General features: G+C 39.0%; 1 pseudogene; it reads left to right on the forward strand.

Moving 5' to 3' along the window:
• Positions 1-2,447: 2,447 nt before the first annotated feature.
• Positions 2,448-24,995, forward strand: part of LOC100465818 — a 150,637-nt pseudogene continuing 128,089 nt past the window's right edge.

Below are 24,995 nucleotides of genomic sequence, written 5' to 3' on the forward strand. Positions count from 1 at the left end.
GGGGAGAAGCATGACTTTCCATTTTCCCTTGATTAGACAGAATACAGCATTTCGACCTGAATTGCATAGTGAAACGTCCTGCTATGTATAATAGAAGATACCCACATACAGAGAGAAGAATTTCAAATAAGAAAAATGATGTTTCTCATTTAATAAATTCAGTGCATTTCAAAGCACTGTGAACTTTTCTTGAATATATATTGAACATTCAGCAGAATCCCTTCCTCGAAGCCAATTTCTCTAGCTTTCTTGTCCCCTGGTATATCTTCTGCACTTGGAAAAAGGTCTACCTCATATTAGGTGCTCAATATATTTGGTTATTTAAGAAGACAGAGGAAATAATAGAGATGTACAGTGTAATATTCTTGATATACAATGTAAATCCTAAGTCAAAAGCTGCTCCTAGATTTTGGCTTGGCTACCATCTCTCACAGTTAAGACAGTGCAACAGCAGTTAAGAGATCAGGGCTCTAAAATCTGAGAAAATTCCTGAGTCATTTCTGACTTAACTACTTACTAATTTTACAAAACTGGGTGAGATACTTGACCTTACAAAGCCAGTTTTCTTTTTAGAAAATGTATAAAATAACAGAAACCACCTTCCACAGTGATTATGAAGATCCAACAAGGTAACACAAATTACTTAAGTAACATTAAGTAATGTTAAGTGCTCAGTGAATGATCATCTATTAAAACAAACACATGAATAAGTAAGCATTATTCAACAGTAAAACCAGGTCTGTCCTATGCTTTCTAGACCATTCATTTGAATCTCCAATTTTCACATTCAAAGAGAGTTGGGGGTTTTTAAAGTCTTAACACATAAAAAGTTTATTTCCATATATATAAGGCAATCAGCAAATGGTATACAATCAACATATAAAGATAGTTGGATATCTTATACATGACCAAATACTTTATTTATTCATAACTGAGGGAAAATAATCATTACCAACAGTTAAGATATAAAGTCAATCCATTTGATTAATCATGGCTTTAATTTCATGCTAGCTTATGATGTAGTCTATTGCACAGGCAGACTACAAGACTTTCTAAATTATTTTTTAAGACTTTTGAGTCCTGGGCGCCTAGGTGACTCAGTTGATTAAGATCTGTCTTCAGCTCAGGTCATGATCTCAGCTTCCTGCGATCGAGCCCCGCAACAGGCTCTCTGCTCAGTGGGGAGCCTGCTTCTCGCCTCTCCCTCTGCCTACCGCTCCCCCCTGCTTGTGCTCTGTCAAATAAATAAAATCTTAAAAAAAAAAAAAAGACTTTCAAATCTTTTCTTTATTCTGTCAGAAGTGAGTGTGAATTCTTCAACTCACATTAGGTGATGCCTACAACAAATAATGCTAAGTGACTTCCAAAAATCAATATTCTTTTCATGTGACAAGTCAGCAGATGTGAGACCACACCTACACTTCTGCTCTGTTTGGGTCTGTTTCTGGGTATTCTTCAGTCTAGGCTTCCAGGCTAAAGCAGCAACCCTTTAGTGTGATGTGTCCATTCTTATGTCAAAGAGAAAGAACCAGAAGATCTGGGAGAAGACTGCAGATGGCTGCTAAATCTTCTTCTCAGATATGACCATTGAATGAAACATATCACCTACATACCACATGGCCAAGTACAAAGTCAGTGGGGCACAGACCTATATTCTTCCCACACATGTTACACGACAATGGGTAGAGATCTATAATCACTTTTTACCAGAGGAGAAAGTGATGAAACAGTAGTAAATATGCTTCATAGAAACTGGGATTCAAACGAAGTTTCCCCACCTATAAACATAATATGAATGAAATACAAACCAAGTGCAGATCCTCAAGAAGGCAGATAAAATGAAAACATTTTTTGAATGACTGAAAATAGTAAGGTCTTAATCTCTCTGTCCATGTTACTTGAAAGTGTATTTGACAGAAGAATAAATCTGTAAATCTCCATGATTTCTTAATGGGAACAGATGAAGAGAGCATTAAGCACACATGAGGATGAAACCATAGGGCATCGCCGATTCGTTTTGTCTTTCTGGTGAGATCTTCCCTTTATAAATAAAGGAAAACAGTTTTAGAAAAGAAGATGAAAACCAATCAAACACAAAGCCATATTCAAACCCAATCAAAGAGGCTAATCTCCCAGGAAGGACAGTGGATTGATACACTGGGAAGATGAATCAAACAACATCCAAAGCAGAGAACCAACCCTGAGATTTGACAATCAATGAATCTCTGGACACCTAATCTGCCTGTCTCCTTAGAACGCCATCATCTAAAGGCAAATCAATAGCAGTCGATCATATTATGATCCTGTTAAAATGGTGAATGATGAGTGAAGACCAGGAAGTTGAAAACTTTCTACAATATTGCTTTGGGCAATAAAACGTAGGGAATCCAAGGAGAAAATCATGAGGTTGGAAACACAGGAAATAAGGCCAGTCTCTGACAGTTAACATGTCTGAAATAGATGGGATATCTGACCTGAAGGACTGTGTTGTGAACTACAGTCCACGTTGGTGCCTGGAAAACCTGAAGGTAAAACCTACCAAAGATGCCCCAAAGGGGCATTCCAGAGGTTCTTGTGTTGGAGAAATGTCTTGTAATCTTTCCTTGGAAAGTCTCAACAGGCTAACAACAGGAAAGTCAATCTAGAGTTGACTGAGTACCTCAAGCCCCTCATTTCCAGCAACTAGTGATTTGAGGGAAGGCAGTTCACCACTCTACCTCATGGCTGCTGGTGAGAAACAGGGCAACACGGAAGCTTCTTTACTATGCAACACTTTTGCTTTTTTAAGTTAGGTAGTAGGGCGAGAGGTAATGGACAAATAGATGATAGATAGATAGATAGATAGATAGATAGATAGATAGATAGATAGAGCTTTGCATACCCTTTACTTTTTCATTCTAACTCAGTATTTCTCAGCCAGGAAAAATTTTGCTCCCCCAGGGAATGTTTGGCAACGTCTGGGGACATTTTTTTTTTCACAGCTTAATAGATGCTACTAGCATCTGGTGGGTAGAGGCCAAGGATATTGCTAAACATCTTATGGTGAATGGTATCATCTCCCACAACAAATAATTATTTGGCTCAAAATGTAAATAGGGCTGAGATTAAGAAGCCCTGGTCTACCTGAAGCTTCAACTCCTCTGAAGGCACTACTTATTCTGTGACCCTCTCGAGTTCTGCTTCTACCTGAAGGCCTCTCCATTTGCTGCTCCCTCTGTATAAAAAGTTCTTCCCTTTTTCCCTTTCATGATCTGCTTCTTCACATCCATCATTTGGAGTCAAATATCACCTTCTCAAGTGAAGCCTTCTCTCAAACTACCTACCCCTCCAGTGTCTGCTTTGTTTATCAATATTTTCAATGATTTATTTTGTTTGTTTCTTGTCTATCTTCCCATATTAGAATATGAACTCTGTCTTTTTCTCCCACTAATATGAGTAGTACTTAGAATAATCCCAGGCATATATAAGAAATTCATAGATGTTTATCAGTCTGTCATATATGGATATCCTTACCCATACTCTAAAGGTCTTAGGTGGGTACCCCAAACTCTAATAGAAGTGTCCAAGAAAACAGAAGTAGAATGTAATGGTAAATTAACAAGCCTAATCTAATCAACTGGTTGGATTATCATATCACTAGCATGAAACATAAAAGAAGATGCCCAAAGAGGAAAAAATGTGATCATGTGGCTGTAGTAATTCAATACTGAGGGAAGGAGAGCAGCAGGGAGGGAGGGAGAAAGAGAAGAATGCTTGTATAACAGCTATGAATATATCTGAGTGATACGTATACTCTGCTGTGGGGTATGAATGACTCACCAGACCTCATCACAGTGGGATTGGGAATTTATGAGTTTTCACCTCCTCTTGCTTGGATTCTATTTCTACTAAAGAAGTAACCTTCTGTTCACTAACTTAGCTTTCTGGTTACTCTAATATTGGAAAAGAATTGCTTCAAGGATAGGCAAAAAAGGTATGGTCCCCAAAAAGTGGCCCAGGCAGTTAGAAAGACCTAGGAAAGTTGCATATTCTAATTAAGCCACAGTTTCCACTCTTGTATATGCTAGTATCTACTGTATAGAGAGACCATAATATTTAGTAACAACTGTCCAAAATATATTAGTGTATTTCTATTTTGGTTTTGCTTTTTTTTTTTTTTTTGGCTATCATGATGACAAAGATAATTTATACTTTAGTCTCTTTTTTTTATTTTAAATTTTTATTATGTTACGTTAGTCACCATAAGTAGTCTGTTTTGACCTTAGTCAATGTGGGTGAATTTTTCTGAATATGACCAGCCATGGAAGTCCTCATAAGAGTAAAGTTTTAAAACTTTAAGGATGATGGATATGTCACCAAACTGGCTTTGTTTTTTTGAAGCTCAACCAAAGACAGCCAGTCATTTGGCTTGTCCTGTGTGGTAGACACTACCAGCACTCACCAACATCTGGTTTCCTTCTAGTTACACAGAAGATCACACTTCCAAGCCCTCTTGAAGTTAGGTGGGGTCACATGACTAGTTCTGGCCAATGGTAGTGAGTGGAACCTCTGATATGTGTCACTTAGAAGCTGAAATAAAAGAGCAGTATGAAGCCTCCACCTACCTTCTCTCTTCCCCCTCCACGGTGACTGCTGAAGCCACAGGTTGAATTGATGTTACTTGCATCAATATGTCTCCTGAATGTATGAATGCAGTAGAATGCCCCAGTGAGATATAATGGGCATGAGTAAAAAAATTTCTCTTGGTTAAGCCACTGAGATTTGGGGATTGTTTGTTTTCCCGATGTAGACATATGTTGTCTATAAAACTTGCCTTGCCAAAATACAGTAGGATAAACAGAAAAATTTAGAGCTAGTGCTTTGTGGAGGCTGGAGCAATTGTGATCTCTCCCTACTGGGAAAAGGAGAGTGGAGAATGACTCTGCAGGGGAAGAGGGGCATGCCCACATGCACTCATGCATGTTTACAATGTGATTAGATGGGCTGCATATGAATGGATAACTGCAGATCTAAAGTGTGGCAGGGCAGGACTTACCATGTATGTTCACACACGAATATTCTAGAACATAAAAACCTGAATTAAATGCATCGGCTTTTCTAGTACTTCAATAAATCTTTATTCTATAGATTGTTGCACTCCTTGAATCATGAACTTGCAGATTTACTGTAGCAGGCTCCTTGAGGAATATATTTTTGGCTTCACTGAATAGGGGTAACTCTTACTTCCAGGACAATATATGCTCAACTAAATCCTCTCTAGAAAGTCAGAGAAGGCATTCAAGGAGACAGCTTATGACTAAAAATGCAACACATCATATGCAATTCACTGACCCTGAATGAGCACATGGGGTTGGTCTCTAGAACCAGACACTTGCTTAAAAGGTTCCTCACCAACATACATAGGACTAAATATTGCAGTATTCACAAATATCCTCAATGGAGCATGACCAATGGGATAGGATATCATCAGGGTCCATGGATAAGAACTTTTTTTTGAGACAGAGAGAGCGAGAATGAGCATAAGTGGTGGGGACAAGGCAGGGCATAGGGGGAGACAGAGAGAATCTTTTTTTTTTTTTTAAAGATTTTATTTTATTTATGTGACGGAGACAGCCAGCGAGAGAGGGAACACAAGCAGGGGGAGTGGGAGAGGAAGAAGCAGGCTCCCGGTGGAGGAGCCTGATGTGGGGCTCGATCCCGGAACGCCAGGATCACGCCCTGAGCCAAAGGCAGACGCTTAACGACTGTGCTACCCAGGCGCCCCAGAGAGACAGAATCTTAAGCAGGCTTGGGGCTCGATCTCACAACCCTGATCTGAGCTGAAATCAAGAGTTGGACCTTCAATCGAATGAGCCAGCCAGGCACCCCAAGAACTTTTGTCTACAGATAATCAGCTTAACCAGAAATAAAATTTAACTTCTGCTTTTTGTGGGCTAATCTAAAAATTAGGAGTGAATGTGAAGCGATCCAAAGTAAAATGCTACTTAATTTTGCAAGTTAGAGAAGGAAGAAAGCAGAGAGTGAAATAGTATTTTGATAGCTCCTTCGGAGTGTAAATGTTATATTCTCTCCCTCTCTCTTGCTCTTTCTCTCTCTCACTTTTACTCTCTCCTCCATCACCCTTTGTGTTCCTATGAACACAGCATATGACTTTACCATAAATCATGACCAATGAATAAAATCTTCCAACTAGGGTTTAGCAATTTACACTTATTTTTTCTAATATTGAATTGTGTCACTCAAAGAACAAATCCTCCCTTGAACTCCATGGAATAGAGAAAATTTTGTCTACTAGGAATTAAAATTAATATAATAACACTTGTTGGGGCACCTGGGTGGCTCAGTCAGTTAAGCATCTGCCTTCGGCTCAGGTCATGATCCCAGGGTCCTGGGATCAAGTCCTGAATCCAGCTCCTTGCTCAGCGGGGAGTCTGCTTCTCCCTCTCCCTCTGCCCTGCTTGTGCTCTCTCTGTGTCTCTCTCAGTAAGTAAATAAAATCTTAAAAAAAAATATATGGTAAAAGCTTGTTTTTGTAGCTCCTAGTATTTTGTAGGATTTTTCAAATAAAAATAAAGTAATAATTTTTGTTAAGAATTTCAGAGGCAAAGATAATTCACTCCAAGTCAACAAACACAGTCAATTAAATGATAAGCCCTCATCTAAATAGAATCACTTTTAAAAAAAAAAATCTACTCTTAAAAAGTCTTAAAATTGATTATTAACTATAAATTAACATTCTCCTTTTTTCTTCCTTTTCCTTAATTTATTTTACTCCATCCTCTGACCTCAACCCCATATATTTTACTCCTATCTGAATTTCGATCACTTTCAGCTGTGATTACATAATATCAAAAGCAACTCAAAAACAGCTTAAGAGGTATACAATATTTCCTTATGCAAAAAACACAGATTTTTATAAGTTTCAGATTCAAGGAATTACTCAAATCCAAACCAGATGTTTGCCATAACATAGTTTATTATTTATTAATTATTCATTGACTTCATGTCAAGCCCTTTAATTCATTAAACTCTAATCATTACAAAAATCTTACAAGTTGGTTGCTGCGACCCCTACTTTGCAAATTAGGAAAACGAGGCCAATTTGTTTGCCCACTCATTAGCCACCAAAACATTCAATTCGACACATGTAATTAAAAATTATATTTTAATTCTTCAATTTTAATTTGCCTACTTGCTACACATTTTTTTTTTTGTACTTGCTATATATTTAAACTCAACTTTCCTGGTACACAGAAAAGGTTATATTTTTATGAAGAGTTATGTTTTTTGAAACAATTTTTTAAAAGATAGCTACAGAAAAAAGTGAAATAGTTGGTTAAATGGATTACCAGTGGAATCTACTTATAATTGGGTATTTTATCTTTTGTCATCATTTCCTCTCCCTGCTAGCATCCCACACTTCTAGATAATTTATAATTGTTGATTGAGATAAACATCTGTGTATCTTAATATGTCCCCTCCTTTCTGATGTCTCTAGTTTACCCTCTAAATCTACCCCATTAAACTCTGGAATCTTTTAAGAAAGGGACTATGCCTAATTCATTTTTATTTTCTCAATGACTAATAACATGCCTAGGCACTTAGTAGATGATCCCTAAGGGTTTGTTCACTTAGTTAATATAATTCTTCATTTTAATCCTTTTTTGTATTGGAGATTCTTTCTCCAAGAGGGTTTCAACAACTAAATCCCCCCTTTGCTACCCAAATCTGAACAATATGGAAGACAAGGACACCATTATCACAGACAAGGACTAGGTTGGAGGATGACCTTTAATGTGAAATCCCAAAGATCTCATAACTGAATCCCAGAATTAGGCAGAATTGCTCATCCTAGGGCACAGGCAAGTTTGGGCACAAGCTGACTGTGCACTCCCACTCCCAACTCTAGGGGACAGAGATACTAGAGAAACAGAGGGGAAAAGAAAGGAAAGGTGGGGCTCAGCCACACATGCCCAGCTATTACTCCCAATACTATTCGCCAAACAATCCTCTTCATCCCCCAACGATGAAATAGTGAGTTGGAGAGAGACTTGGAGTTACAGAGCTCCCTTCAGAGAAAAGAAACACATCAGAAACGGAGGAGAGTTCCCACATAATATTTTACAGCTTTCATCAGTACCTCAAAATTGTGTGTTAACTTGGAAGTTAAATGATAAATTGCATGATTTACTTTATTTGCTAAGGTTGAGATGAGAGCTCCCCAGAGGAAGAGAAAGTTGCATACAGCAAAACAGCAGTATTTAATAGGGCAACTATCAACTATAAAACAGCAGGAAAGCCATTTCCTAGTCTGCATTCAAGGACACACACACACACACACACACACACACACACACACACAACCCTGGAACCAAAATTGTCTGTGTGTAAGAGGTGGAGAAAAATCAAAATGATGAAGTCCTCATCACCACCTCCCTTGGGGGACTACAGGAGTTCCCTGGAGAAGGTGCCAAAACAAGTGAGTGAGTCTCAGCTGGCTTGTGTCAGAAGCAGTGTGGCAAGGTTGTGAGAGCTCATCCAGGGCCTTCACAGCAAGCCCTAAAATCAGGCCACCACGTCTCTGAGAACAGAAAAACTTGGGAGCTGCCATGGTCATTCGGAGTGCATCATCAGGGAAAGACATATTTTAAAGACAACACGCAGTGATTCTTGGATTCTAAAAAAGCACTTCAGTACCGTAATCGGAAATGTACATAGGTTGTTCCAGCAGCTGCTTCACAGCCTTAAAGTTAAATAAAGAATCCATCAGAAGCTGCTCTATAATAACTAGTATTTATTTATGTGACTACTAACCCGATGTTGAATCTTTAATGTACTCTTTTTGAGAATTTGAATGAACTTAAGAAAATAAAAACAGACCACAAAGAAGAAGGGGAGAAGGGAGGGAGGGAGAGAAGGAGGGAAGGAGGGAGGGAGGGAAGGAGGAGGAAGGAAGGAGAAAGAAGGAAACACTGGAAAGAGTCAGAGAACAGAGACTCTGGTAAAACACCTGTGTAACCCTTGTTACATTTCTGTAGATACCATGGTAAGGAATTAAAGCAGAAAGAACTCTCAGAGATAAACNAGGGAGGGAAGGAAGGAAGGAAGGAAGGAAGGAAGGAAGGAAGGAAGGAAGGAAGGAGAAAGAAGGAAACACTGGAAAGAGTCAGAGAACAGAGACTCTGGTAAAACACCTGTGTAACCCTTGTTACATTTCTGTAGATACCATGGTAAGGAATTAAAGCAGAAAGAACTCTCAGAGATAAACTACTGACATATTCTTATCTTCCAGAAGGTACCCTTGAGACCGCAGAGGAAAGAAAGTGTGTTCCCGGTGACATGCAGTGAGTCAATGCAGAGCTAAGATTAAATCCACATATTCTCACTCCTAGTTTAGTTCTTTTCCTCTAAATATGTCTGTGGTTCCTTCTAGCTCTAAAATTCTGTGATTATAACTTCCTTTGGGGCACTTTTTATCCCTAAGAGATGGTTAGAGCCTATCTTCTTACTGTTCCTCACCGCTCCACTTTACAGATGTGAAAGCAGAATTTCTTTTTTTTTTTAAATTTTATTTTATTATATTATGTTAATCACCATACAGTACATCCCCAGATTCCGATGTAAAGTTTGATGCTTCATTAGTTGCGTATAACACCCAGTGCACCATGCAATACGTGCCCTCCTTACTACCCATCACCAGTCTATCCCATTCCCCCACCCCCTCCCCTCTGAAGTCTTCAGTTTGTTTCTCATAGTCCATAGTCTCTCATGTTTCATTCCCCCTTCTGATTACCCCCCTTTTCTTTATCCCTTTCTTCCCCTACCGATCCTCCTAGTTCTTATGTTCCATAGATGAGAGAAATCATATGATAATTGTCTTTCTCTGCTTGACTTATTTCACTTAGCATTATCTCCTCCAGTGCCGTCCATGTTGCAGCAAATGTTGAGAATTCGTTCTTTCTGATAGCTGAGTAATATTCCATTGTATATATGGACCACAGCTTCTTAATCCAGTCATCTGTTGAAGGGCATCTCGGCTCCTTCCATGATTTGGCTATTGTGGACAATGCTGCTATGAACCTTGGGGTGAAAGCAGAATTTCTGAGCACAGGAATCTTCTACTACAGGCTAAGAAGGGCAGGTTGGTCATCCTGAGAACGAAGATATATAGTTCATAATGCTCTGCCTTGCATGTGTCCCCAAGAGAACTATAATTCCCCTTAGAATAATTTACAGAGCGAGCTAACCTTGAACTGCAATCTGTATGCATTTACCCACCCTCCTTTCTGTATGCTTCTTACCCACATGGACCAAAAACAGAATCAGGAGACTGTCTCTCAAAGGTGCCTGCCTGGCTCTCTTTTAAAGAGAAAAGGAAAGGCTCCAAGAAAGTTTTACGAATGTTCAGATTCCCAACGTCTGACCCCGTTCCTGACAAATAAATACTAGCACGTGCCTACAATATCCTTCAGCATAATTCCAGAGAGTCCCTTAAACTTATTATCTCTATTTTATATCTGTATTGTCGAATTCCTCTTCAAAGCTAGGATAATTCCAATGTGGGTTTATCCTTATTGTAAAGAACTTCCGAATTGAACTGCTACATTCCTGCAGAGACACTGGACAAGAGGCCCACTCGACCACCTCCAGGAGTGTTCATGACAACCAGGCATTCTCTACACTGGAGAAAAGCAGAGATCTCCCTTAATTAATTAAGCCTCAAATAGACCCCTACTAGTTCATTGGTTCTAATGAACATACATCAGCACTTAAAAGGGTCTTTTTCAGTACCAAGGGCAAAGTACCGCCAAGGTCATTTTCTTCCAGCTCTTGAGTGTACCACCCGGGACCAGAGCTAGGAAGTGTCTGAGCTCCAAGATAACTCCCGTTAGCCTTATTTTGTCTTCTGAGGCACAGTAAGAAGCCGCAGATGCTAGAAGTGGCCCCTCCACTCTTCATCTGTGCAAGACTGCCCTGCCTCTTCTAATCTTCCACACAGACTCCAAGGTTATCCCCTGGCATACAGCTTTTTAACACAGAAGGCTGAGTTATCGAGTGTGCCTTCCTGCATCCCCTGTGAGGTCAGGGTTCCCCTTTCCCCTTTCAGTTCAGTTCTCCTTGTCATCTTTGCAACACTTAGCAAAAGATAACAGATTAAGCCAAGTGCAGAGATAATGAAATATAAATTAGTAGGTTTTCTAGCCTTTATCCACAGCCCTGTCAGAGTGTATTATCTGATAGATGGAGTTCAGAGCAAGTCAGTTAAATTTTCCCTTATCAGAAACTGAGTGTGAAGTGTGGTAATGTTGCTAAGTGCAGAACAAAAATCTCTCTCTTTTGCATCCCATGACTGCTCCAGGCAACATTCTTGGAAACCTCTGACTAGGAAGGAAGAGAAGACCCTGAGATATATACAGTGTGACAAGCCAGGAGGCTATGCTTCTCCAGTAACCGTCCTATGAACGGCAGTCGCCTGTGGCTGTGACATTACCACACTTTGCTCAGCTTCAGAAAGGGAAATTTAACTGACGACTACTATGAACTGAAGCCACAGCCTAAACCAGATAATACACCCTGACAATACTGTCAGGCAAGAAAGGCTGTGTTCCCATTGATTTCAGCGCCTTAGAGACATATTACCCTGAGCAGTGTGTGTGCCGGGGTCTATCGTGCACACTGTGGGAATATCAGAGGGAATGCACACTGATTGAGGCAGAAACAGGCCTCCCAGAGAAGAATCTCCGAGTGGCCTGCCAGAAACACGCAGCATTTGGCAAAGTGGGGAAGGCGATGCTACTGACAGTAATTAAAACTCGGTTCTCCATCTGTATCAACTGTTACCTGCTGGGTTTACTTGAGAGAGGAAACCAGTTCACATATACCAAGAACAACACTGAGCCTTCCCTTCTCCTTTTTTACACAAAGGTAGCAGATAACACCATAAAACATGCAGAACACAGGGCGTGTGAATATTATTCAAATCATCCCAAAGTTGACTAAGTTTTGTACTTCATTCCATTTGGAGATGTGAAGCTCTCTAGAACTTTCTTTTTTTTTTTAACTATCACATATACCACCTTTTACAAAACAATATTGTCACATGTCCATTCAACTAAATGAGCATTCCTGTTTCAGCTGACGAATTTAGCAAAATCTGAACACTTCACCATGTAATGCAAAGGCAAAAGGAATTGGAGAGAAGAATTTTCTAATTTACATTTTTTTTAAGTTGTAGAAATATCTCATATTTTTTTAATTTCATGTTTTTGTGTGTGTCCTGTATGGACAGAAGGTCAAATGAGGAAGAAATGGTATAGAAAGAATATGTCTTTATTTCTCAAAAACTCAAAAACTAAATTCTAAAATCATCCGGAAACTCAGGCTCAAAAAATTATTTTATTAATGCTTTCGCTTAGTGTTAAATAATCTCAAATACAGACTTCTTAGCCATTCTTTAATTGCATCTTTTCAATTTAAAATCTTCCAAAGTATTGCTCTCAGGATCATTTATCTCTATCATAACTCTGATTCTAATACTTTCCACTTCTGAAACCTTTCATTCATTTGTAGATAGTGTTTCAGAATTCTGTGGCTCATTTTTTTTTTTTAACTGTAACCTACTGACATGGGTGGTAATCAACATCCTTAATTATCCTTAGTACTATTCAACAATGGAGTCTTTCATCCTAAATGATCTATATGGTATATTAATGACTCACTGTTATTATTGGTTACATGGGGCACCTGGGTGGTTCAGCTGGTTAAGCATCCAACTCTGATTTCGGCTCAGGTCATGATCTCAGGGTTGTGAGATCCAACCCCACACTGGGCTCAGTGCTGAGCATGGAGCCTGCTCCTGCTTAAGATTCTCTCTCCCTCTCCCTCTGCCCCTCCCCACCACACTTGCGCAGCACACTCTCCCTCTCTTAAAAAAAAAAAATGTTACATGTGACTATCTAGGAAAAAAAAAAAAAACACAAAAAAGGCTGCCCACACCTTTCTAAAGGAAGGACTAACTAATGATCAGAGAGGGTGATTTGTTATTCAAAAGCCTCAGTTTTGATGCCATCAATTTGTTAGAATTAGAATAATAGGCTAGCCTTTTAGGAAGGGAGAAGTGGTGAAAGGAAAAATTCAAACATGGTGAAGTCAATTCAAAACTGGTTCTTCCACCATTAAAGAATGATGCAATATAGGAAAACAAGATGACCATCCTCACCTCTGTGTCTTCTTTTCAATATTTTAATTACCAATATATTTGAACTTACCTTGACACCTTTTATCCTGTTTTTCTATTGTTTTCCCCCCACTCTTCCTTTTCATGGTTACAAGTAATTGGCAGAGAAATTTTCCTCCTTTATAAGTTATAATGGTTACCACTTCATTTTGAACAAATTCATTAAAATATCACCAACATCAAAGTAATACCTCTCCCCACTCCCCAAGTATGTCAATAGCTGCCCATGTCTGCCTCAAACACCTTCCAGATATAGATCTTGGATTTTATTTTCTGTTTTAACTTTTGATTTGGAGATGAATGTGTTGGTATAGGGGAAAGGCATACTCTGTGTGTGTATGTGTGTATATAGTTATTTGGGATTAGTAAAGTATATCCTTCAGTAATCTTTGTAGAAAAAAATCTGCAAATGATAAACTTCCTGAATTCATCAATAACCAAAAATGTCTTTTTTTTTAATCCTTACAATTGAATGGAATTTTAGCTGGGTATAGGATTCTAGGTTTCAAATATTTTTCCTGTAGAACTTTCAAAATATTGTACTATTTAAATAAAAATTTGAGGAAAATATTGTGCCATCTATTTCTAGTATCTCAGGTGTCCATTAATAAATCAGTTGTTAATATCGTTCTTGTTCCTTGTTCCTTTGTAGAGCCCGATGCTGGACTCAATCCCAGGATCCTGGGATCACAACCTAAACCGAAGGAGATGCTTAACCCGCTAAGCCACCCAGGCACCCCCTTGCTAGTCTTCCCTAAGGGAGCCTTTGTCATTATCCCTCCAAATTTTTAGAATTGAGTGAAAGAGTTTCTTGTTACAAATTATGATTGAAGCATTGGGTCAGGGATACCTGGTGGCTCAGTTAGTGAAGTGTCTGCCTTTGGCTCAGGTCATGATTTCAGGGTCCTGGGATCGAGTCCAGCATCGGGCTCCTTGCTCAGCGGGGAGCCTGCTTCTCCCTCTGCCTACCACTCCCCTTGCTGGTGTTGTCTCTCTATCTCTGTCTCTCTCTCTGACAAATAAATAAAGTCTTTCAAAAAAAAAAAGAAAGAAAGAAAGCAGTGGGTCAAATGTTAAGTATAATCATTTATAAATTAGAAATCATTTATAACTTCAATTAGTGTTTATATGTACATATCGTTTGCACCACGCTATCAAACAAGATACACATACCTCCACTCTGGTTATGCTCATGGTTTCCTGGGAGTGACATTAAATTGCTGACAGACAGTAAAACTGCAAGTCTGTATATAATTACACTTAGGTGTAATGCTGCACCTAAAATGTGAGAAGTCAGGTAGATAGTTAGGTACAAGGAGGAGAAAGTGAGACCTGTATCATTTAGCCTTGCAATAGTGTGAAATGACATAATTTTTTAAAGATTTGTTTATTTATTTTAGAGAGAGAGAGACACAAGTGGGGGAAGGGACAGAGGGAGAGAATCTCAAGCAGATTGTCTGCTGAGCATGGAGCCCAACATGGGGTCGATCTCACCACCCTAAGATCATGACCTAAGCCAAAATCAAGAGTTCAGTGCTTAACTGGCTGAGCCACCCAGGCACCCCTTGAAATCATAATTAAATGAAAAACTAGACAAAATCATAGTCATTAAGTAAAAATCACCATTAAGCTATTATTTAACATACCCTTTATATGCTAAAATTCCACAAATGGTTTTATAGTAGGGCCTTTTCTGTAGGATGACACCAACAAGTTGAAAAACAGATGATCTGGTGCTTTAAACCAACATGACTGCAAAATCATAACACAACACAGGGGGTGCCTGGGTGGCTCAGTTGGTTGGGCATCCAGCTCTCGACCTTGGCTCAGGTCATGATCTCAGAGTAGTGAGATGGAACCCCTCAGTGGGCTTCAGGCTGGGTGTGGAGCTTGCCTAAGATTCTCCCTCTGCCCTTCCCCTGCCCCACCCCTGTCTCTCTCTCTTCCTCCCTCTCTAGAAAAAATAAATTAAAAAAAATCATAGCACAGTGTACTTGGTGATTTGTGCTCTATAAAACAACTTCTCAAGCCAAAAAGGACCTTTCACTGACCACCTTATGTGACAGCCTAGGGAACATAATAGTATTAATGTTCATTTCCTACTTGTAAGACTGGCAAATTTAAGGCTATGACTCACTTCTCAATACAAAAACACTTTAAAAAGAAAAAAGGCTAATGAAGTAAGAGTAAGAGCAAGACTCTTAGCTACTCCACAGCCTGAAGTAGGGAGATTTGACTAGATAATTTTGCTAGAATTTCTTTGATTCTACAATTCAAACACCTAGAGCTGGGGGGTTAGAATCCAGTCCATCATTTACTAGTGTTCTCTCTTTCCTGTACGGTGAAGGCACGTTCCTAGAGGTAAAATCGCACAGTGTTGGAAAACTAGGACAGTGGGGAGTATAATGAAGTGACTCTATGGGAGTGCAAGCCCACAATTTCTTGAGCATATCAATACACTAATCAAATGTCACAGTTTAAATAAGATGCAGTGGCACCACAGCACACAGCAGGAGGTCAGAGAGTCAATTATTTCCTTTATGCCATCCCTGGGACTTTCTCTGTGTAGCAGAATCAAACAAGTCACAAAGAGGGGAATGGGTGAATTTGGCTTTCTGCTCCTTCCCTGGACATAACCAGAGGAGTCAAGAGTCAAAAATCAATGGCGAAGTGGTGACATAAATCCTGTAACTGTGATAGAATTAATCTGATATTACTGCTATTCAGCCTATATCAGCAACTCTTAGAGTTTCTAGAATGTCACATAATTTTCAAATATTAAATAATCATAATAATTGGTGCCCCATTGAAAAACAATTTTCCCTTCTCCTTTTAATAAGGAGAAAAGTGGTAGGAGCAAACCCTTCAATTTGTTCCATCTGTTACATTCATGTGACTGTGTTTCTTTATTCCTTTTTTTCCCACAGATCAACAAGATAAATCTAACTGCCTTGCTGCAAAAAAGGATGAAAGGGGTTCTGCTGTGAAATGAAGTTTGAGTTGAGATGCCTTATACTGGCTGGTGTTCTGAAATTAGCATGAAACAGCACCAGAGGAAACAGAGGGATTCTTCAGTGTTGTACAAAGGACCCTGTGAACTTTCCAAATGCCTGAGATCTCATTACTGACAACATTTTTTTGCCCTCCAAGTTTTCACGTGGTGACCTTATGGCTTCCATAGGAGCGCAGATGCAGATTTCCTCTCCAGTGAAATGGCACGAACAGAGTGAAAAACACAGTCTTTAAGAAGACAAGCTGTGCGCCACCGACATAATTAGGAAAGCTGCTTGGGAGGCGAGCAGTGGACATCTAATGAGTTAGCGAGGATAAGGTAGAAAATGAGAGAGTGGTTATGTGGTGGAGGCACTGTTTGAGTTTTCCTTTAGGTGGGCTGAAAAACAAAACATTAAGCCTGCTGAAACCCTTCCAGAGTTTGGGGATTCAAAGCTCTAAGGAAGCTCATGCCACTGTAGAAAGGGAAGAGAGACGAGAGTGCTCTGCCTTTAGTAACTATGTCTGATTACTACTCTTTTGACCCAAATTTACTTTGAAAGGCAACGTCAATGTCAGCAGGAAAGAGTCACTGAAAAAGTTTTTAATGATTCAATCTAGAACACAGGATTTTAAGTAGGCCATGTGACATATTCTGACAAAACTTTAAGGACGATTTTAAGTACAAGTATGACTTTCAGAGTAACCATTACAAAACAAAGGACTCTCTGTTATTGTATTTTAGAGCCCCTAGAAGAATGCATGAACCTGAGTAGCTGTGTGACTTTAGACAAGTTGCCAAACTTCTCCCACTCTCCAGTTTCTGATCTACATAAAGACAAAAATAGTAGTCTCTATTTCAAAGAAATTTTTTTGTGAAAATTAACTAAAATAATGCCTGTAAAACCCTGAAGAGCACCATCCCATAAAAATGAATGTTAGCTATTCTTGTCATTGTTACCAGAAATGATGAGGATCTAAATACAGTGGGAGCAGCAATGGAGGAGAACAGGATGACATTTGAGAAATATTTAGATAGTAAAAAGGGAAACTGGAGATTCATTGACTATGCGTTAACAGAAAAGAAGGAATCAAGGCTAATTCCCAGAATTTAACATGGACAGCTAAGGGGATGAAAGGTCATCATTTGAAATGGAGAGTACCAAAGAGGATGAAAGTTGAATTGGGAGGATGATGAAGACCACTAGTTGGGAAAGCCTGAGGTCTCTATTGATTATTCTAGGACAGGACAACAAACTGTTTGGTCTTACAAGACAGAGAGCTCTTGAAGGAGACAAAAATGAATTGGTACCAGAAGCATGTGGAAAATCCAGTGTGTTTTTAGTGAAATGGAAACAAAGGATTAGAGAGGGTCAAAGAAAGAATGATTTAATCAAGGAAGGGAAGAAAATTAATCTAGAGAAAACAAGACACATAGAAGCCTAGAGGGCAAAAATGGGTTCAGTGGCTAAAAACAGGGCAAGATAGTGGAAGTAATATAAAATGAGACTAAAGATGAAATCAGGGAGCCTGTAATTTTGGATTTTGCTAGAAGGCAATAGGAGGCCATTGAATACCCTCCCACGGGGGCATGGTCTAATCAAATTTGGTCATTAGGAAGACAATTAAAAAAAAAAAAGCTGTGGATTATACATTAGGGAGGAAAAAGCCTGGAGTCACAATGACCATTTTGGCGGCAATTACAAGAATGGAGTGGGGATTAGGGGAGATGAAGATAGTCAAGACGAGGTTGTGGCTCTAAGGAAGTTAAGTGAATAAATCCAAGACATTTAGAAGGTTAGTAATACAGAGAATATTTCATGTGCTTGACAGGCATTAACTCATAACCATATAAGGTATATACTATTACTAAAATAGATGTGAAAACTGTATTACAGAGAATTTAAGAATTTAAGCTTATTAAGTGGTGGATCTGGAATCAAAACCAGGGTCTTTGGCTCTAGACTGTGTTCATAAACATTACAGATATTGCCTGCTCTACAGAAATCATCATAAAATATGCATATTTTAAATATTCAGTGTGCAAAACAAATGTGGTTGATGATGATGATGATACACTGATATAAGATATACTGTAAACACAGTGTTGTAAAATTTTATTCTGAAAACAAAATACCTAGTTTAATATATCAGAAATATGGTAATTAGGGGCGCCTGGGTGGCACAGCAGTTAAGCATCTGCCTTCGGCTCAGGGCATGATCCCGGCATTATGGGATCGAGCCCCACATCAGGCTCCTCCGCTATGAGCCTGCTTCTTCCTCTCCCACTCCCCCTGCTGCGTTTCCTCTCTCGCTGGCTGTCTCTATCTCTGTCAAATAAATAATAAATAAAATCTTTTAAAAAAAAGAAATATGGTAATTAAAGTGAGCTCTAAGAAAAAACTAAAATTTTTAAAGTGGTATCTTTAATTTCTAATGATTGTCACCATACTCCATTGTCATTTGGATTATCCCTCAAAACTTAGGGAATAGATTTTTTTTATACTAGACAAACAGCAATAAATACGAATTAGATTTATTTTACCAGTTGTTTAGCTTCAGGGAAGTGAAAAATTCGGAGACTACGAATAAAGTAGAATACAGTAAAGGGGTCAACAAAAAACAGATACTTTTTAAATTACTCACACCATTGTAGATTGATATTATAAAAGTTACTTTATAGAGCTCAAGCCCAACAAATTCATGCTCCCATTTATTATCACATTTATATTACCAGGAGGCTGGTCAGGGAACACATTATACTTTCCATTCTGATAAAATTTATAGAAAATCTTTATGTTTCACAAAGTTTCTTCTGTATTCAGAAATGGTTTTACAGATGGCCCATTAAAAGATACTCTGCTCACTTTCTGAGAACCCTGTATTTGAAAAGCATGTTAATGTGGATTCTCTGGGAGTATGTGTCAGGGTCAGGTCTTAGAATCTTCCTGGATGTGTAATTTGGAAAATATAGAAGTGAATACGGCAAATGTAAGAGTAAATCTAGGAGTTCAGACTCAACTGTGTCCCCCTAAATTCCACATCCTGGGTACTAAAAAGTAAGGCCAAATAGATGGATAAGTAATGTTATGAATTACCAGTATTTCATTTGCCAGAAAAAAAAATGGCATTCATTTTATACTTGAACTTCCTATAGTGGCAAAAATCGTCATAGTGGTCACCTTTTGATTTTGTCTCTCCAGGACACCTCCCCCACTTTGTCTGGTATTAGAGAACTTTTTGTCCGCAGAAAGCCCACTCCATATGGCTCAGCCAAGCCCGATCCTTCTCCCACTTCAGGTGTGGGGATGACTCCATTCTGACCCATTACAATAACCCAGTTGGCCAAACACAGTGAGCCAAACTAAGCCCAGTGAAATCCTCTTTATATGTTTGCCAAAGATAGTGGCCATTGGCTCACTTGCAAAGAGGATTTATACGAAAGAAAGACACAGTGTGAGCTTTGAAGACATCCTCTGAATAGCTTGACCTATACAGAGTTGATTCCAGCTGCACCCCTGGATTTTTCAGTTATGTGAGCCAAAAATTTGCTCACTGTAACCTGCCGTCAAAAAGTGTCCTGACTAAAACACACAGAACTAGTTGGATTACAGTTAATTCTTTTCCAAGGACTTCTCTAAGGACTGAAGAACAACATTACAAATCAAGACTTTAAGATACCATCTCAAGTATCCGTGTCTCATTAATTAGGAATTACAGACTAAAAATATCTCTGTGAGCTACAGACCTCTCTTAGAAGGCACTGGCTATGACATTAGTTTAAGAGAAATTTTTACTTGTATAGAGATTCCTATGTTGGAGATTGTTATAGAAAAATGGCACACATTTTAGAAAGAAACAGAAGTTTTAATTTGTATTAAAAAGACCTGGAAGAATTTTTCATTGCTTCCGAGATAATTAAGGAATATATATATACATACATACACACACACACACACACACACACACAGAGGCAAAATTTTGAAAATGCAATTGTGGGTGCATACAACATTGTTCTTTAATTATTTATATAATTGACTTCTGACTGCTGCTTCTCACTCATCCATACTTTGCTACCAAAATGGGAAAAAAAATGCTCCCCACTTCTGTGGTGATTTGCTTGCTCCTTCTTGAGATGATTAGCAAGGAGGCACTGAAGTGCTTTTGTTTTTCTTTTCCTTCAAACTAAATGTGAAGAACATCAAGAGATTTTTCAAAACTCTCTTAGGTTACATCTGATCTTAATTTAGATTATAATAAAGTCTATAGAGTTAAACTGTGCTCCATATCAGAAAATTCCAACAGGGGTGCCTGGGTGGCTCAGTCAGTTAAGTGCCTGCCTTCCGCTCAGGTCATAGTCCCAGGGTTCTGAGACAGAGCCCAAATTAGGCTCCCTGCTCAGCGGGGAGTCTGTTTCTCCCACTCCCTCTGACCCTACCCTCTGCTCATGCTCTCACACTCACTCTCTTTCTCTCAAATGAATAAATAAAAAATCTTTCTGAAAAATTCAAACAATGTAAATAAAATTAAGGTTTTTGGAGGGGGCACTATTGCTTTCAGGAGGTTTTCTAAATTCCTTAATCTTTAAATTAGGTTTGGTCATCTAAGCTACTAGACCACTGAAAATGTCTCAATGTCAATTGAATGAAATAATCATAAAGTGAGCCTTAACTATGTGCTAAAACAGTGCCAACATCCAGGATTAGAAACTAATTGAAATATAGTCCCTAAATGCAAAAAGTTTATATTCTAGTGTGGAACACAGACATGCAAACCAAAATTTACAATACAGGGTGGTAGGAAATTTGACAGGAATGTGCACAGCGGAAATCAGAAAATGGTCAACTCTCTCTAAGAGAATTAAGGAAAGGTAACCTTGAGCTGATCTTTAGACCGAGGAGAAATTCAATAGAGTGAGAGTGTTCCTAGCATAGAGAAGATGTCTTAAAGGCTTAAAGTCGTGAGATGGTTTATTTTGAGTTGCAAACAGGTTGGTATTGCCACAAAGTAATGCACCTTGAGAACTAGCTGGAAACGAGGCTGAAGACAAGACTGGAGAGAGAGTCAAGAGTTCAGATCAGAAAGAATCCTTATGCTATGCAGTATTTGGGGACTTTATTCTTAAGGAATGGAGAAATGAGACTAACAATGAACCCTAAATGTATATGGAAGGCTTTTTTCAGCACTACTGAGAAGTTGGAAACATCCTACTTATTCCCCAAGATAACATTGATTCAATTATATAGTTCATCTGTATAATAACATGCTACAGGCAAAATTAAAATCCATTATATAAATCAAGCATACAAATATGTATATGATAATATGATGAGTTAAAAGAGAAAGTTTTAACACATTTTACACTGAATCCTAGTTCTATTTCTAGTGTTAGGTAGTAATATTTTTGAGGTGATACTGAAGTTTTTTTTTTATTATTTGACAGAGAGAGAAAGCATGCACAAGCAGGGGGAGTGGGAGAGGCAGGCTCCCTGTTGAGCAGAGAGCCCGATGAGGGGCTTGATCCCAGGACCCTGGGATTGTGATCTGAGCCGAAGGCAGACGCTTAACCAACTGAGTCATCTAAGTGCCCCGAATTTTTTTTTTTTACTTTTCCCCCAATTAATTAGCTTTTTAACACTAGCAGGCACTATTTTTTACAGAGAAAAAAATAATAAAGCCATTGTCATTTTCATTTCTGCAAAATATACAGAAGCTAGATTCTCTCCTCAAATACTTTGGTCAGTGGTGTAGGAAGATAACCATCATATCCACTAAAAGGTGCACTACCAAGTATTAAGTGATTCATGAGTGGTATCCAAAATATACTCATTTGATGTCGTAACTGGTACATCTAGTAACCAAAGCCAGAAATCTGGGAGTTATTCTTAACTCCTTCTCTCAATCACTCTCCCTGCCACATTCATACATCTATTACATAAAGCCAATTATATCTACAAAATCTTTATCACAGTCATCCCATTCTCTTTATAACCAGTACCTCCCTTGGCTATTGGCTTAAGCATTCACTATCTCATCACTGAAATGACACCCATCTAGTCCCCTTCCAACAGTCTGGTCCTGATCAAAGTCGTCCCTCACATAGTTGTCAAAATGAACTGCATACAATACAAGACCAACCATTTCACTACCCTATTTAAAGCCCTGTGGGGAAGGGGCGCCTGCGTGGCTCAGTCAGTTAAGCACCTGCCTTCAGCTCAGGTCATGATCTCAGCTTCCTGAGATCGAGCCTCCAACCGGACTCTCTGCTCAGCAGGAAGCCTGCTTCTCCCTCTCCCTCTGCAGCTCCCCCTCCTTGTTCTCTCTCTCTCTCTCTGGCAAATACATAAATTTTAAAAATCTTAAAAAAAAAAAATTAAAGCCCTGTGGGGTCACACTATCCACAGCATAGAGTCTGAATTGCAGGTACAAGAAACAAGACCTTTCACGCTTGGTCTCTGAATTCTCCTCTAGAATCATGTTCACTGATCTGTGCCTGATGCCACATGTGTCCATAGACCCTTTCTGCTGGTAACTTCCAACCACCCTGAGCTACTCCTTACCTCTATGCCTTTGCCTCCATTTCTAGAATTTCTTGCCCCCATCCTCATCACCTTCATCATCGTTCATGATTCAGTTCAACTATCACCCACACTCAGCCTAACTTAAGACAGGCTTTGTGCCTCTCCTTGTTTTTGATTAAAATATCCTGTCCACAGCTCAATTGCTATAGCAATATATTACTTGTAATTGCCTCTTTATATACTGCCTCATCACACTGAATTAATCTCCTTGAGAAAAAGTAATATATCCACTTTGCATTTCAGCACCTAGCACAAAGCCTGGCTCCCAGTAAGTTCTCAAAGTATTCAAAAAATAAATAAATAATGGAAGACTATAGTGAATTAGCTTATTTTAGCACAGGCAGTTGGTAAGCCCTTCAGTCAGAAAACGAGACTTCAATTTTGTTGCTAAGGATTGGTGAAAAGGCAGACAGGCAAAAGAAGGTAATTACAAGTGAGATGGGTGGGATGCAGTTGTTACTAAAGCGTCCAGGTTGAAATGTACAGACATATTCAGAGGAGGCTCCGTATAACTGGAGCTGAGGAATTTCTTCAAATGAAAAAGCTGGGTTGGAGCCCTATGGAGTTAACACTAAGAAGTAACACACTACCGGGTGCCTGGGTGGCTCAGTCATTAAGCGTCTGCCTTTGGCTCAGGGCGTGATCCCAGGTGGGATCGAGCACCACATTGGGCTCCCTGCTCCGCTGGGAGCCTGCTTCTTCCTCTCCCACTCCCCCTGCTTGTGCTCCCTCTCTCGCTGGCTGTCTCTCTCTCTGTGTCAAAAAAATAAATAAAATCTTAAAAAAAAAAAAAGAAGTAACATGCTACAAAAGAGAGTATAAGGACATTAAATAATTTTGAGTACCTAAGGGGATGTGACCAAAAAATACAATAAAATAAAAACTACTATAGCTTGGTAGTTCCAAAATAGCAGTGGACATACAATGAGCAAAATATTTTACATAACTATTTAGAAATAGTTTAGACTGGAATTAAGGTAATGAAAATAAAGAGAAAATGTTACATGATATCAACAAATAATTTGTAGGGGTGCCCGGGTGGCTCAGTCAGTTAAGCGTCTGACTTTTGATTTCAGCTCAGGTCATGATCTCAGGGTGGTGAGATGAAGTCCTACATCGGGCTCCGCGCTGGGCATAGAGCCAGCTAAGATCTTCGCACCCCCCCAAACCCCACCAGCCCCCGGCTCTCTCACTCTCTCTCAAAAAAAAAAAAAAAAGAAAAGATATAATCTGTAGAATTTGCTGGCTGATTAAATATGAGGAGCTTAAGAGAAGAACCACAGAGGATGATTTGAAATGTTTACCACTGGGCAAGAAAACAATGCTACTATTTTTAAAGAATAGGAACCGTTTCTCCCATGTTAAAATGAATGTGACTGAAATATCCAAATGGAAATAGCGGCAAGTGGTTGGAAATATGTACCTAGACCATTAAGAGCAGGCCAGGCAGAGGGTACTAGGTTACGAGATTATATACGTAAGACCAAAATAAGATACTTCACACCCACTGGGATGACTACAATAAAAAAGACATAAAAACTCTGTTATCGGCAAAGCTGTGGACAAACTGGATGTCTCCTACGCTGCTGGTGGGAATGTAGAGTGGAACAGCCACTCTGGGGAACAGTTCAGAGGCTTCTTTGAAAGCACGGCAAAAACTTACCATTCCGCACTTAGAAAGCATTCCAAGAAAAATGAAAACGTACGCCCACAGAAAGATTTGAATGTTCATAGCTGCTTTATTCACAATAAGCCAAAATTGGAAAAATCGCAATGTCCATCAACTATTAGTGGATAAACAAAATATGGGGTACCTACATAATGTAATACTACTCAGTAAGAAAAAAGAATAAACTATCATACATGGATGAACCTCGAAAACATTATGGTGAGTGAATGAAGCCAAACACAACAGACTACCTGATTGCCTGATTCCATTTACGTGAAATGTCCAAAAAAGGTAAGTTTATAGAAATAGAAAACAGGTCAGTTTTTGCCTTGAACTGTGGGTGGGAGCAGGAATTAACCCCAGGTGGGCAAGAGAGCACTCTTTGGGGTGATGGACATGTTCTAAATCTGGACTGTGGCCATGGTTGCACAATTCAATCAATTTACGAAAAATCATTGAATTGTACATTGACAATGAATGAATCTTAGGATGTGTAAATTATATTTCAATAAAATTG

Source organism: Ailuropoda melanoleuca, chromosome 19 (assembly GCF_002007445.2).
Source record: "Ailuropoda melanoleuca isolate Jingjing chromosome 19, ASM200744v2, whole genome shotgun sequence".
Taxonomy (NCBI): domain Eukaryota; kingdom Metazoa; phylum Chordata; class Mammalia; order Carnivora; family Ursidae; genus Ailuropoda; species Ailuropoda melanoleuca.